The 14,485-nt window shown below is 40.3% G+C and overlaps 1 protein-coding gene across 3 annotated transcripts in view; it reads right to left on the bottom strand.

Annotated features, from left to right (window-relative positions):
* ikzf5 (IKAROS family zinc finger 5) overlaps positions 1-14,485 on the bottom strand; it is a 264,268-nt gene that overhangs the window by 109,997 nt on the left and 139,786 nt on the right. The window lies entirely within an intron of this gene.

Here is a 14,485-nt window from a genome sequence, read left to right on the forward strand (position 1 = left end):
CCGATGAGCCCATTCAACCGCTGACGTAATCCACCTGTTGGGGACGCTAGAGCCCTATAATGGTAGGCGTGGCTAACCGGCAGATTAAAAGACTAATTTCTCATCATCTGCGCTTTGCTAAATTGTTGTATATAGTTGAATCGTCTCAAAATTAGGTTTGTCAAACGATTAAAATTTTTAATCGAGTTAATTACAGCTTAAAAATTAATTAATCGTAATTAGTCGCAATTAATCGCAATTCAAACCATCTATAAAATATGCCATATTTTTCTGTAAACTATAAATATATTCTGTAAAATAATTTGTTGGAATGGAAAGATAAGACACAAGATGGATATATACATTTAACATACGGTACATAAGGACTGTAGTGGGCATTTCACTCCACTGTCATTTAAATCTGTCTATGCTGTCCTCACTCCGAAGCATTACCTTTTTCCAAAGCTAGACAGCTAGTGAACGACGCCTTAATAATCAGACTTCTTCCTTTTTCATCTGATTTATTAATAAAATGGCCTCAAACCATTGCCCTCTTTAGACCATAGTGAAACTACAAAAAAAAGTAAACAAGCATTGCATTAGAAACAACGTTAGCTTAGCACGCTATACAGGTTCACTAAACATAAACAAAAAGCGTCATACAAAAAAAAAAAAAAAAAAAAGTCATACAAAAAATATAACATTTCGCTTACTAACATAATATGTACATTCTTTACAACAACCATACTTACGGATAAATCTTGTCCAAGGATCATAAAAGCACAACATTACAACGTAGGCGTCAGCCCGAGACGTCGTGCAGCCATATTGAACTGGCAAGAAAGCAATAAACCATGTTGCAAAGCGACCACGAGAGTTCGCTGTTACACAGCACAAAAAACCTTGCTGTAAAACTTACCAAAAGGCAGAATACTGTCTGAGCGGGACATGTGCGTTAATTGCGTCAAATATTTTAACGTGATTAATTTAAAAAATTAATTACCGCGCGTTAACGCGATAATTTTGACAGCCCTACTCAAAATATGATTCTAATTCACATAGTAATGCTATTAAAGACTTTTTTTCTCCTGTCGTATGCTCTTTAAAGACTAGCAGCACATTTGATATATTTATGTAAAATAAATGCTAACTGCCCAGCTTTTGGCTTTTAACCAAGAATCGAGACTGTTTTACGTCCATATCTAGAACGAATTCAGGGATTTATGCATTTATTCACAAGAATTTTCAATGTAAAAAGCTCTTTGTGGTGATAAGGCAGCGCGACAGTGGCTTAAAGACTAGCGGCACATTCAACATATTTAAGTAAAGTAAATGCTAACAGCCCTTTTTTTTTTTTTGCTTTTAACCAAGAATCGAGACTGTTTTATGTATCTATAAAGAATTCAGGGATTTAAACATTTACTTACAAGAATTTTCGATGTAATAAGCTCTTTGTCCGTGTTTCCACTCGGTCAGCATTGACGGAGATAGGGCCGTTATTAATGGGCCCCGCGCCCAGTCAACATATTATGAAGTCTGTGACTGTAACAGAAACAATCAAAATCAGTAAAAATGCAAGCCATCAGTGGTGTTACCCTGTTTCCCGGCCATTGTCATCTGTGATGAAATAGCTCACTAGTTCCCCGAGTAAGGAAATATAGCCACAGAAATGGATGGATGTTAAGATCACAATGCAGTGTGTTGCTGTATCCGCAAAGAATTCAACGCTCTCTGAGTTCATCATCCTTTTCACTATTGTTTTAACTGAGAAGTAATTCAAGCTTTTGACTCAATATCATGGGTGGATAAAGAGACCCGTTTGCAAGGTGTTTACGGGTCCCCGGAGTCGAGGCTTTTGGTGAGAGGGGGCGTGATGGCGGCCATCAATCCCAAGTCAATGACCTGACAGACCTCACACTCAATTATTAAATAGACAAAAGAGCTTTGGCGTTGTCTGCGTTGACGCGGGCCGTATTAAGGGATACTTAAGCATGTTTTAATAAGACAGCAACATGCTCCTCGTCTTCCTTCTTTGTGTTGATGTCAGACCCTTTTTGCTAAGCTTAATCAAAAGGCAGAGATAAATGTTTGAGTGGAGAGGTCTCGCCCCCTACCCCGACACCTGAAAGGGAGCTACAAAAGGCGGCCGAGAAGTGAGCCCTAGTAGACTTTAAAGAATGATGGGGGGGAGAAGAAAAGAAAAGGAAAACGGTGCCTCTTTCCAGGCCTTGGCGCTAATGCATCTGGAAGATAGAGAAAAAGAGAGAGAGAATGAGAAGGTGGGGCAGAAAAAGAAAGCGAGAGAAAAGGAACTGGTGCTAGAGAGGACAAAGAGCTCCAAGGTGTGCACTCGGCATTCGGTAATTGGCAAAAGAAGCTTCATTTCTTGTCGTGATTTCCTGTCTTTTTACCGTCCCTGACAATTCCCCGCGCTTTTAATAGGCCGGTGAGGGAGAATCTATTCTTTGTGGCCCCCGCCGATACCAACCTGTCTGGCTACACTCGCCCCTCCCGGCTCCTTGCCAAATGGGGGAAGCATTAACCATGTTCCTTTCTGTCATTCTCTCTCCTTGAATACCTCAAAGCCCTTTAGCTTTAATCATTTCAGGATCAGACTCAGTCTAAATAAGCCAAGCCATTTTCTGCACTCAATTACTCCCTTAACAGCATCAAAAAGAAAAAGGATTCAGGTATAGAGAGGGTGAGAGGGAGAACATTGTGAAGCGTCTTCATCCACACACGCCCCCCCCCACCCCACTCCACCAAATGCTTTGAATGCTTCCAAAAGGATTCTTTTTCTAATGAAAAACCAGTAATAAGAGATGGTTCCGACTATAACAAAATGTTTACGGCCTGCTCGCCGCCGAGCTCTTCACTCCTGCCGCATAAATCGTTGAAGGAGCGAATAAAGAAGAAAGGGACGAGAGAAGGGGAAGAAAGGAAAATGATTCCACCCAATTCTGCTTTCATCACCCAAGAAAAATATATTAGAAGATGCTTCACTCCAAAAGGTATTTTAATAATATATTACTTTTGTCATAACTACTCTTAACCTTTACATACAATGCATTCGGGATGAATAAAGCTGCCATTGCTCGGCGCTGTGATAATGAGATGACAAAGTCTTTTTTACTGCTGCCTGCTTGTCATAAATGGGATTCCAAACTGAGATGCCTGGTCTTCACATATGATTGTGGTCATTTTAATCAGTCATTAAGTACACCTTGATTTGATTAAAAGAATGTAGTGTTTGGCTCACATCTTATTCAAACTTGAGTTACCGTAATTTTCGCACTATAAGGCGCACCTGACTATAAGCCGCTACCCACCAAATGTGACACGAAAATGGCATTTGTTCATGGATAAGCCGCACTGGACTATAAGCTGCAGCTGTCCTCACTGTATTATGGGATATTTACACCAAAAGATATTAGCTATTAACACTTCATTAGACAGCGGCATCATACGACGGTCAGAAGACCAAATAAACCACCATGAAGCTTTTAACTAATTGGCTGCAAAGCTTCATTGCTTCAAGAAGCTTCATTTGGCCATAACTGATTCCTTGGGGGAGACAGTCAACCTTTCATGCCACATGCTGTCAACACTGTTGTTGTCCATCAAGCCTCCTAGCATGCACTGCAGCGCAACAGTTGTAAATAACAATCAAATTTCATGTTCTTTGCTAATTATTTATTCAGTTACTGTTCCTGTTTGTTTTAAATAATTGCTAGTTGCGGTATTTGGTAACACTATTTGACAGTGGCGCCATAAGACTGTCATTAGACATTTAGACATAATTATGACATGACACTGTCATGAGCATTAACGAATGCTTATAACAGTTATCATTCAGTTTTATTCGGGAAATGATCTCACTTTTGAATGGATATAAAAGATCCGAGCTGGACATAAATGGAGTTGGTACCATAATTTGCTGGATGACACTTAATGACATCAGTCATAAGCATTCAGTAATGCCCATGATAGTGTCATGTCATAACTATGATGGTCTTATGACAGTCCTATGACGCCGCTGTCAAATAAAGTGTTACCAAATACCATAACAAGCAATTATTGAAACAATTGGAACAGTAAATGAATAAATAATTAAATAAAATAACATGAATTTTGATTGTTACTTACATCTGTAGTGCTGCAATGCATGCTAGGAGGCATGGGTTGCCTTTTAACACAAATACATCAACAAATAAGCCGCACTGGACTATAAGCCGCAGGATTCAAAATGAACGAAAAAAGTAGCAGCTTATAGTCCGGAAATTACGGTAGTTTGAGTGACAGTATGAAATGATTATGAAATGCTCCTGTCCAGCACTATATGACTAAATTGACAACAATGATCCCATGACATTGCTCCACATTAGTTTTAAGGTGTCCCAACCGGCCATCAGTTTCAACATCCAATATCATGCGGTGGGCTAGAATGAGGGCACCGCTCAATCCACAGGTGCTTGAGGCTACATCATAAAATATATGCAGGAAGCGCCTCTAAATAGGGTCGCTCTTTCCCCCCCCTCCTAAATAGCTCTCAATCCATAAGCATGAGCTCCGGGCTTGATAAAAAGCTGCCCTGTTTTTCCATGCTTGGCCAAATTGCCCGCATTGTTCTAAATGGCCGCCAGTAGATACAAATCAAGTATAAAATGTGTGAACACCAACAGAGGTCAATAAAGCACATCCACAGTAATATAATGTGATTGATTTCTCTCCGCGGCACTGTCCGTCTGCGTCGGACAGCATACTCGTGATTACACAAAAACTGCTGATGGTTAATCATAATGGCTCAGGGCGAGCACTTTATTTGGGCGTGCTCCCCCCTCATTCTGACGGTCAGCCAGGTCAATGTGACACAGGCATGATGAAAGGTGCAAGGGCGACTGTAAATAGTATCATTTGTCTATAAAATTGTTATTATTATTATTATAAGTACACCTCTACATAACATTGCGCTTTTTAATATTAAAGTAAAAAAAAAAAAAAAAAAGCAATTTAGATCCAGTTACAATAAAGTACAACTTCATTAATATTGTTTTGTTTGTAACAGAAAAGACTGAAAGTGCATAAATTTGCCTGAATTAACAAAAAAAAAACAACAAAAAAAAAGGACAAAGTCACATTCAAACTGTACGGAGCCCCCCGGGTGCCAGGGTAGAAAAAAATCCATAGCTAATCTGCACCCACAGTTTAATAATCTGTGGGTACAGTTTACTAATCTGTACCCACAGTTTAGTAAACTGTACCCACAGTTTAGCAATCTGTGGGTACATTTTACTAATCTGTACCCACAATGTAATAATCTGTACCCACTGATTACTAAGCTGTACCCACAGTTTACTAATGTGTACCCACAGTTTAGCACTGACCCGGAAACAGTAATCACCAATGTTTGGCGGGGACTCAAAACACCGAGGGACTGACCGAGCGAGCACCTGCACGTTTTGCCCTCGGCGAACAAAGGGGTTTTAAAAGGTAACTATTGCACGTTTTCTTTGGTAGCCGTCTAAAATTTCACTTTCAGGTGTCATCAATCAATATGGCATGTTGTGTTTGCACATTTTCTGTGCTGCTGTCGTGTCCGTGCATGCTTAATTCAACTAGTGTTCATTTGTCAGTTAGCTATTTTTAGTAGACGCATTAGCAGCGACCGGATAAAAGTAGCCTTAAGAGTTGCTATTCACCATGTTTCCGGGTCATTGTTAAACTGTGGGTACAGATTAGTAAACTGTGCGTACGGACCCACAGATTACTAAACTGTGGGTACAGTTTAGTAAACAGATTAGTAAACTGTGGGTACAGATTAGTAAATTGTACCCACAGATTACAAAACTGGGGGTAGAGATTAGCTATGATTTTTTTTTTTCTACCCTGGCACCCGGGGGCTCTGTAAAACTGTAAAAATACACTAAAGGTACTTTTTTGACCATTTGATACTGAAAAATTAAATTTTATAAAATCAATAAATAATAATACATACAAATTGATTAGCAACATTAACTCATGAGGACAATATGCCAAACAATCTGACCGAAAACACAAAAATTAATAGAACGGTACCATTGGACAGAGGGACAGTTTTTTTATTTTTGTTGCAGGCAGAATCATCTCCTTTGCTATGGTGCAGGGTTATTTTGCACTAAGCAAATTGGTAGGATGCCTTATATCAGGGGTCTCCAAACTGGTCCTCAGGGGCCGCTGTGGGTCCTGGTTTTTGTTCATACTGATCGAGCACAGACAGTTTGCTAAAACAAGTAGCACCTGGCTGCAATCAACTGATTACACTTGTAATACACCAGATTGGTGCAAAGGCGTCGTCTTGTTGTGTTGGAACAAAATTCTGCACCCAGTGCGGCCCTATGTGGAATAGTTTGGAGACCACTGCCTTATATGATGCTCATAATGCTCGCTGGTTTACTGATGTAACAATGACAAAGCGGGACGATTGTTGGCAATATTCTGCACGTTTTCAAATGAATCAATGTGATTGGGGTCTAATGTCTGTAAGTGACGTCTTAATAGCGTACCGCACAAATGCTATTTTTAGATCACAAGGCTGCGTGACGTCACCATCGTGAACTAGAAGGGGGTCAACACAGAAGCGTGATTGCATACAAGCCATGCTAGTACTGCTTGTTTTCTGCTGGTAATCTTTCAAAAAATAACATGCCGAGTAAACACTGCTGCTATGGAACTTGTAGAAACGACTCTAGACATTAAGACCGTCCATATATGAAGGATGTTTTCTTCATACGTTTCCCGAAGCCAAAAACTCAGAGGGAAAAAATGTGCACACTGGATCAACTTGTGCAGACGTCCAAAAGACCAGTTTAACGCCAGCATGGTGAAGCCATTCACCTTCGTATGCAGTAAACATTTTGTTGGGGGCTATGGTCCTACAGCTCGACATTCCTGATTCACCTTCTGCCCTGAAGAGGTAAGCCATTTTGATATTTTTACTTATTTTTTTAGCGTGGCCTTTTGCCGTGCTGCTTTTATCTGACAATGAATGACCTGAAAAAAAAAATGTTATTTGTATATTACAACAGTTATGTAGGCCTATTTTTCTAAAATACGGATACACTGCTGGCCAAAAGTATTGGCACCCCTGCAATTCTGTCAGATAATGCTCAATTTCTCCCAGAAAATGATTGCAATTGCAAATGCTTTGGTAGTAATATCTTCATTTATTTTGCTTGCAATGAAAAAACACAAGAGAGAAATCATGTGATGCTTCTCTAATTTGTGTAATTAAGAGCATCTGTTACTTACCTGTGGCACATAACAGGTGGTGGCAATAACTAAATCACACTTGCAGCCAGTTCAAATGGATTAAAGTTGACTTAACCTGTCCTGTGTCCTTGTGTGTACCACATTGAGCATAGAGAAAAGAAATAAGAATAAAGAACTGTCTGAGGACTTGAGAATTGTGAGGAAGCATGGGCAATCTCAAGGCTACAAGTCCATTTCCAATGACCTGAATGTTCCTGTGTCTACCGTGCGCAGTGTCATCGATAGGTGTAAAGGCCATGGCACTGTGGCTGACCTCCCTAGATGTGGACGTAAAGGAAAAATTGATGAGAGATTTCAACTAAAGATTGTGCGGATGGTGGATAAAGAACCTCGACTAACATCCAAACAAGTTCAAGCTGTCCTGCAGTCCGAGGGTACAATAGTGTCAACCCGTACTATCTGTCAGTGTCTGAATGAAAAGACTTATGGTAGGATACCCAGGATGACCCCACTTCTGACCTAGAGACATACAAAAGTCAGGTTGGAGTTTGTCAAAACTTACCTGAGAAAGCCAAAAACTTTTGGGAATAATGTTCTCTGGTCAGATGAGACAAAAGCAGAGCTTTTTGGGAAAAGGCATCAAAATAAAGTTTACAGGAAAAAAACGAGGACTTCAAATAAAAGAACTTGGTTCCCACAGTCAAACATTGCGGAGGTTCCCTGATGTTTTTGGGTTGCTTTCCTGCCTCTGGCACTGGACTGCTTGGCCGTGTGGATGACATTATGAAGTCTGAAGACTACCAACAAATTTTGCAGCATAATGTAGGGCCCAGTTTGAGAAAGCCGGGTCTCCCGCAGAGGTCATGGGTCTTCCATCAGGACAATGACCCAAAACACATTTTAAAAAGCAGCAGAAAAATGTTTGAGAGAAAGCAGTGGAGACTTCTAAAGTGGCAAAGAGTCCAGACCTGAATCCCATAGAACATCTGTGAAGAGAATGGCCGTGTGGAGAAGGCACCCTTCAAATCTCAGAGACCTGGAGTAGTTGGCCAAAGAATAATGGTCTAAAAATTCCAGCAGAGCATTGTAAGAAAGTCACTGATGGATCCCGGAAGCGGTTGTTCGCAGTTATTTTGTCTAAAGGTGCTACCAAGTATTAGACTGAGGGTGCCAATACTTTTGTCTGGTCCATTTCTGGAGTTTTGTGTAAAATGATAATGATTTAATTGTTTTTATCATTGTCTTTTGTGTTTTTTCATTGCATATGTCTTCTTCTTCGGTTCCTTCGGGCAAATCATATCACATTTTGTAATTGTCAATGATTGTCAATGATACCGATGATGATGGCAATAAATATTTCATTCATTCATTCATTGCAAACAAAATAAATGAAGATATTACTACCAAAGCATTTGTAATTGCAATCATTTCTAGGTAAAATTGAGCATCATCTCACAGAATTGCAGGGGTGCCAATACTTTTGGCCAGCAGTGTATTTAAATAAATTAGCCATGTTTGGCCTTGGTCTTTTGGTAGTAAGCCTGTTCATGCCTACATGTAGGTTCTAGATTTAAAAGCTTTACCTTTTCTTTTGTAACGAAACAACCTTAGTAAGGGGGAAGTGTAAATAAATGAATAGAATTAAGATTTGTTAGTAATGAAAACACTTAAAAGTGCTCGTTGGCTGTCACTGAGTAGCATTTGCGATCGCTACATGAAAAAAAGCAATATAAATTACCCTGAAGAACGGTGAGAGACGTAAGACAACCAGAGCCCAGAGGATATAATATATACAAGAAAGACAGGGCATATGGTGGAAATGCATAGCTTGTTGAAACAGGATAATGTCATTGTCAGTGGCGTAAGCCAAGTAATGCACACAAGAAAAGGTGTCGATAAAAAAGGTACCTCTGGATCAGGTCGGCTGTTTTCCCCGTCTTTTTCACCCTCGACACTCAAGCCATCTCTTTAACTGAACAGTTGTATGTTCTTCTGCATCTTAACCAGTGGATTTGGCACCAGGGACATCATTTTCGGACAGAATTGGTAGGTTTTTGCTCAGTAAACATCTCGTTCGTACACTATTTACCGTAATTTCCGGACTACAAGCCACTAATTTTTTCCCTCATTTTGGATCCTGTGGCGTGTGCAATGATGCGGCCAATTTGTGCATTTTTCTGACGGCCGCCCGGGGCGCTCGAGCATGGAATGTGGGAATGAGACACGTGGAATATAAGTGTCGAGGAAGACGCTTGTTTGCCCTATGACCGGTGGTTTAACTTTGTACGTTGTGCATGAATAGAGGTGGCGGACCCTCGTCTTTGTGCATGAGTAGAATGGACAGATCTGCATCATGGAGAACGCTAGAAAAAAATTAAATTGGCCATCCGAGTTGTATGGGAAGTTTTGACGACTCGCGGCGAGAGATCGTTTGCCAAGACTCGCCTCATTCGACGAGCAGCTATTGCACAGGTATGCCGGGGGAGCCTGGCAGCGTAAAGCAGTGTGAAAGAAGTCGGCCATCACCAAAGGGTTTCGAGGCGCCAGTCTGCTGCGTGCCGAAGAGGACAGCACGGGCTCAGGAGTGCATTTGCCTCATTATGGGAGACATTGAAGGCGACGGCGAAGGAGAGACTGAGTAGGTGCGTGGCGAAGTGTATCTGAGCGTCTTCATATCCGATACTGATGGTGAAGACTTCCATGGTTTGAGTGCACAGGAGGAAGATGAAGATTGCTAACAAAGACTTAACCAGCCCAATTTGTGTTGTACCGCTGCTATATAACTGCCGTGTTTGCTGGCGCTGTTTGGAACGAAAGGTTAAGGTGTGTTATTAAAATTTTGAAAACTGTATTTCTTTGTCAATATCTCATGTTACTAAGAGGGCACACGTGGCTTATAGCCAGGAAAGGCTTATGTATGTACAAAATGGTTTTTCCTTTAAAAATGTACTGGGTGAGGTTTGTAATCAGGGGCGCCCAATAGTCGAGAAATTACGGTACATGCATCCAGCATGAGGGACAAACGCGAGTTTGACCCCCCCCTTGCAACAGTTGCTAATGTCATGAATATTAAGGTGACGTGTTACGTGTGGTACGCGATTGATTTGGTTTCGTGCTGTCCGCTGCAAACATTTTTAGACACAGTAAACAGACTGGTCTTTGCTCATCTCCCACTACGTTAAAAGTAGGAGTGGGAACCTCTTGGTACCTCACGATACGATACGATTTGCGATACAAAGCTCACGATAACGATGATCTGACAATATAGGGATACAACGATTTTCGATACATTGGTCAGGAAATCATTCTAGGATATTCTACAAAAAAACAGAAAAACAAGCTTCTGCTGTGAATTGGAATGAGTTTATCACTAGTAGACGTCCAATCCATTTGAACTGGGAGGGCCATCCCTCCCATTTCAAACGGACTGAACGTGTATGGCCGCCAGTGGCAGCCGATGCCAGGCAATGAGTAATTTTGGGCCATTTAAGGTCATTTACCTGTTGATTTTTGGTTACTTCCTGTTGATTTTGGGGTATTTTATGGGTCACTTCCTGTTTATTTTGCGTTACAGAACAGGATGTGACCTGGGAATCACCGAAATGAATAGGCAGTGACTCAAACTCAACAGGAAATGACCTGGAAATGCCCTAAAATGAAAAGCAAGTGACCTGTAAATGCCACGAAAATCGGACCGAATGACTGAATGCTCTGGTTTTGAATAACGAACATTCCCAGTCTAAATGGATTGGGGTTCGAACACCGTCAATAGCAGCCTTTTTTTTTTTTTTTTTTGGACAACTTATTAAAACGATATCTCGATTCTTCACAGGAGCATATCAATAACCTATCGATAACAAAGTATCACAATATAGCACCATTTCGATATTTTGTCACACCCCTAGTTAAAAGTCAAAGCCAAAAGTCAAACATTACTTATGCTTTGTCATATTTCCTCGTTTTAGCTCTTCATATCTCCAATGCTCTTTGCTGTGTGCTCTTGGTTTGGAAAATGACAGAACCACTGGATGGATGTGGATGTGCAATTACACGTAATTCTAGTACGGCAAAAAAAGTATGTTCCCCGAGGTCACATGCGCCTCCCCCGGCATTGCTTTGGTTAGGGTTTAGGGTTAGGTAACCCTATCCCTGCTATTTCAGAAGTACTGGTGTAGTCAAACAGAATCGGATCAAGGTAGAATTTTGTAATTTGTGATTTGGCATCTCCAAAAGCGCTACTTCGCTGTCAATCAACCAAATATAATCTTGTTTGAGAAAGCAAACACTGTCATCTTCAAGTGCTTCTATCACTTTTCCAAACAATGAGAACACAAATTCACACATTTAAAATTAAGCATTATGTTATGAATTTGCAACAAAACAGTTTTCAATATTAAGGTCTAAAAATTGTGCGGGGCTACCATGCATTAGTTGTACCACACTTCTTTGACAGGTAGTGTTCAGTTAAGCTAATGCTATACACTGTATGTATGTTTTGTTTTTCCAGCAATTTTCAAACAATTTTTAATATTTCAAATTGAGATTATTCAGATCATTTGGAGAAAGGCCAGGAGTAGAAAAATGTGGGGGAAATTCTAACATATTTGGACAGCAGGGGATTCTGCCTGACACTGATGAAATGGCACACAGATTTTTTTTTTTTTTTTGCAATTTAACAAATACATACATTTAACAAATATATCCATCACGTTTGAGTTGAAGTCATTCTATAACCAATTTTGTAAGTCTATTGACTTGTATTTCAATGAAATTGCTCACATTTAAATGATTTGAAACGCCACAAATCTTTTTTTAGCATCCTCCCCTCCCAAAAAAAACCCCTCCACACTTTTTAGGTTAACGTATTGTACCGTATAAAACCAAAATAAATGAGTGCATTTAATGGTTGTGACCATTAAAGTGTAACTAACAACTAGTCGGTTTATTCTGTTTGTCTGCGTTTGAGTGCCTGAACTAGCTGTCACCCACAGCGGCTGAAAAGGACAAATGCATACGCAAATACAAAATGAGCACATTCACAAGGCGCTGACACATTAACTAAAACCTAGAAAACCCAAGATGGATAAAGCCAGTCTGTATAGTTGCGAAGTGGACTAAGAGAAGTTGCGCATTTGCAGCTTTGAAAAGAATAATCATTCAAAAAAGACTGTGCATGGTGTCTGCAAAGCACCTCTTTAACAGTCAAGTCAAAGTGATAGCTGTGGTCTTTTGCTAAAAATGATCATTTGCCGCACGGGAACAAAGCCGCCAGCTATCTGGGGTGTTAATTAAATCTACAAGCCTTTATTTAATACATTTAAACACCCACTTTATGCATCCCGCGTTTTAGCACATATATTCCTCCATTCCCTTGTTATGCCTTTGAAAGAAGAAAAACCCAGGCCAAATGAGTGTTTGCTGAAAAGAACAGGAGCGTTGACTCTTAATGGGCAACCTCGCTAATGGACGACGCTAATTAGCGAAAGGCTCACAAGGTGGCACAAAGGGAGCGGATCAATATGCCGCTTGTTCAAAAGACGCCCGACGCTGACATTTGCTCGTAACGCAGCGCAGTGGCAGAGCATATCAGGAGTGGGAAGAACATAGCGGTTAGTGGGGGAACAAGGATTACTTTAAAGTGTAATGTACCCTTTGCTCTTATAAAATTCAGAAAGAGCCTTTAAAGATCCTGTAAAGTTATTTTCATGATTTGTTTCTAAATATATTTGAAGCTATAAGTGATGAAAATGTGAGTAGAGTGAGAATAATTAGTGTCTGGCTGACTGCCGTTGCTTTGCATGTGGGAAGTGAGAACCTCTGTCTTCGTTAAAAAGTTGAATACAATGAGTTTATGCCCAGGTACTGGCGCAGACTCCCCAATGTCACACCTGCCCACCTGTGAGGTGTGAATGCTATTGTTTGAAACTGTTAAATTATGTTTTAATATGGTTTTTTGTATCATGGTTTGTGTCCATTATTTGGAAACCATTTCCTATAATAAATGGGAGTCTGCTGTACAATACTTGTTCCACTAGTAGTACTAGCTGGAGAAGGTAGTGTGTGCATCAATGCTAATGGCCCCCGACATTGTACTTTCTATTGTGGGTTGCCAACTGTCCCTTGAAAAACAGAATTGTCCTGTATTCAGAAGCAAAAGTATGCGTCCCTTATTGAGCCTTCAAGGGATGCGCTTGTACCCTTATTATCCTCAAACTCGAAAATAGTGTCTTATTTGTAGAACGAACAAATACTGGTATGGTGTCTTGCATAAAAAGGATATGCAGGGAAGCGCATTCCCCCGCCTATCCTGCTTTTTAACCAATGAGCAGATGAGAAAAGAGGTCTGAGTGAAGCGAGACTAAAAAACATGTTCAAAATGATGATCATTTGTTTTCTTTTTCTTCTCAACTATTTTCACTAGATTTTTGTGTTCTGTAAATTCATTATACAGTAGTACCTCTACATACGATCGCTATGACGGAGGATCTTTTCAACATCTGATGTAAAATTTGCCTCCCCGTTTGTTTCTACATCCGACAACATGCTCGAGATACGACGACATGACAGCACTGCAGACGAACGCATGCCGCATTTTCTTGTGAGAGAAATCAACACAGGTTTCTAAAAGGTTGGTACAGGTGGTGAAACAAGGAAAAAGGTGATGCTTACCATTGAAATGAAGATGCAAATGATAGGAAAATGTAAGCTGGGGTGCGCATCCATAAGTGCTGCAAGTTCATGCAACAATACAGCCGTAGAATATCTACGATCTCCACGGTCCTCCTCGCCAGTCTTTATAAGTTAAGGTGACAATTGTTGTTGTGGTAACATCGCTAAAGAAATCGCCAGCTTCGTCAGGTTTCTAATCATTAATTCCATCAACTTGCGCAACACAACACGCCTACTGTCTGCCACAGTTGACGCCAGCAACAAAACATTAAAAGAGAACGTAAACTCTCAACCGCAACACTCTCTCTGACACGTCAGCCAGGCGGTGCATTCAGGTACAGCATAAAACGTCCGCCACATTAGAACCCGATTTGTTACATTATGACAGGAATAATTAGTATTATTATATTATTATTCTATTTTCATGTATAATTTATCTGTTTTGCTATGTGTAATTGCCATTTGTAATAGTACCAGCAGTATTGATTAAGTATTTAGTGTTAGGTTTTTGGGCTCTGGAACGAATTAATGGAATTATAATGTATTATTATGGGAAAATCCTGCTTGACATACGACCATTTCGACTTAC

Source organism: Corythoichthys intestinalis, chromosome 10, assembly GCF_030265065.1.
Source record: "Corythoichthys intestinalis isolate RoL2023-P3 chromosome 10, ASM3026506v1, whole genome shotgun sequence".
In the NCBI taxonomy this organism is placed as follows: domain Eukaryota; kingdom Metazoa; phylum Chordata; class Actinopteri; order Syngnathiformes; family Syngnathidae; genus Corythoichthys; species Corythoichthys intestinalis.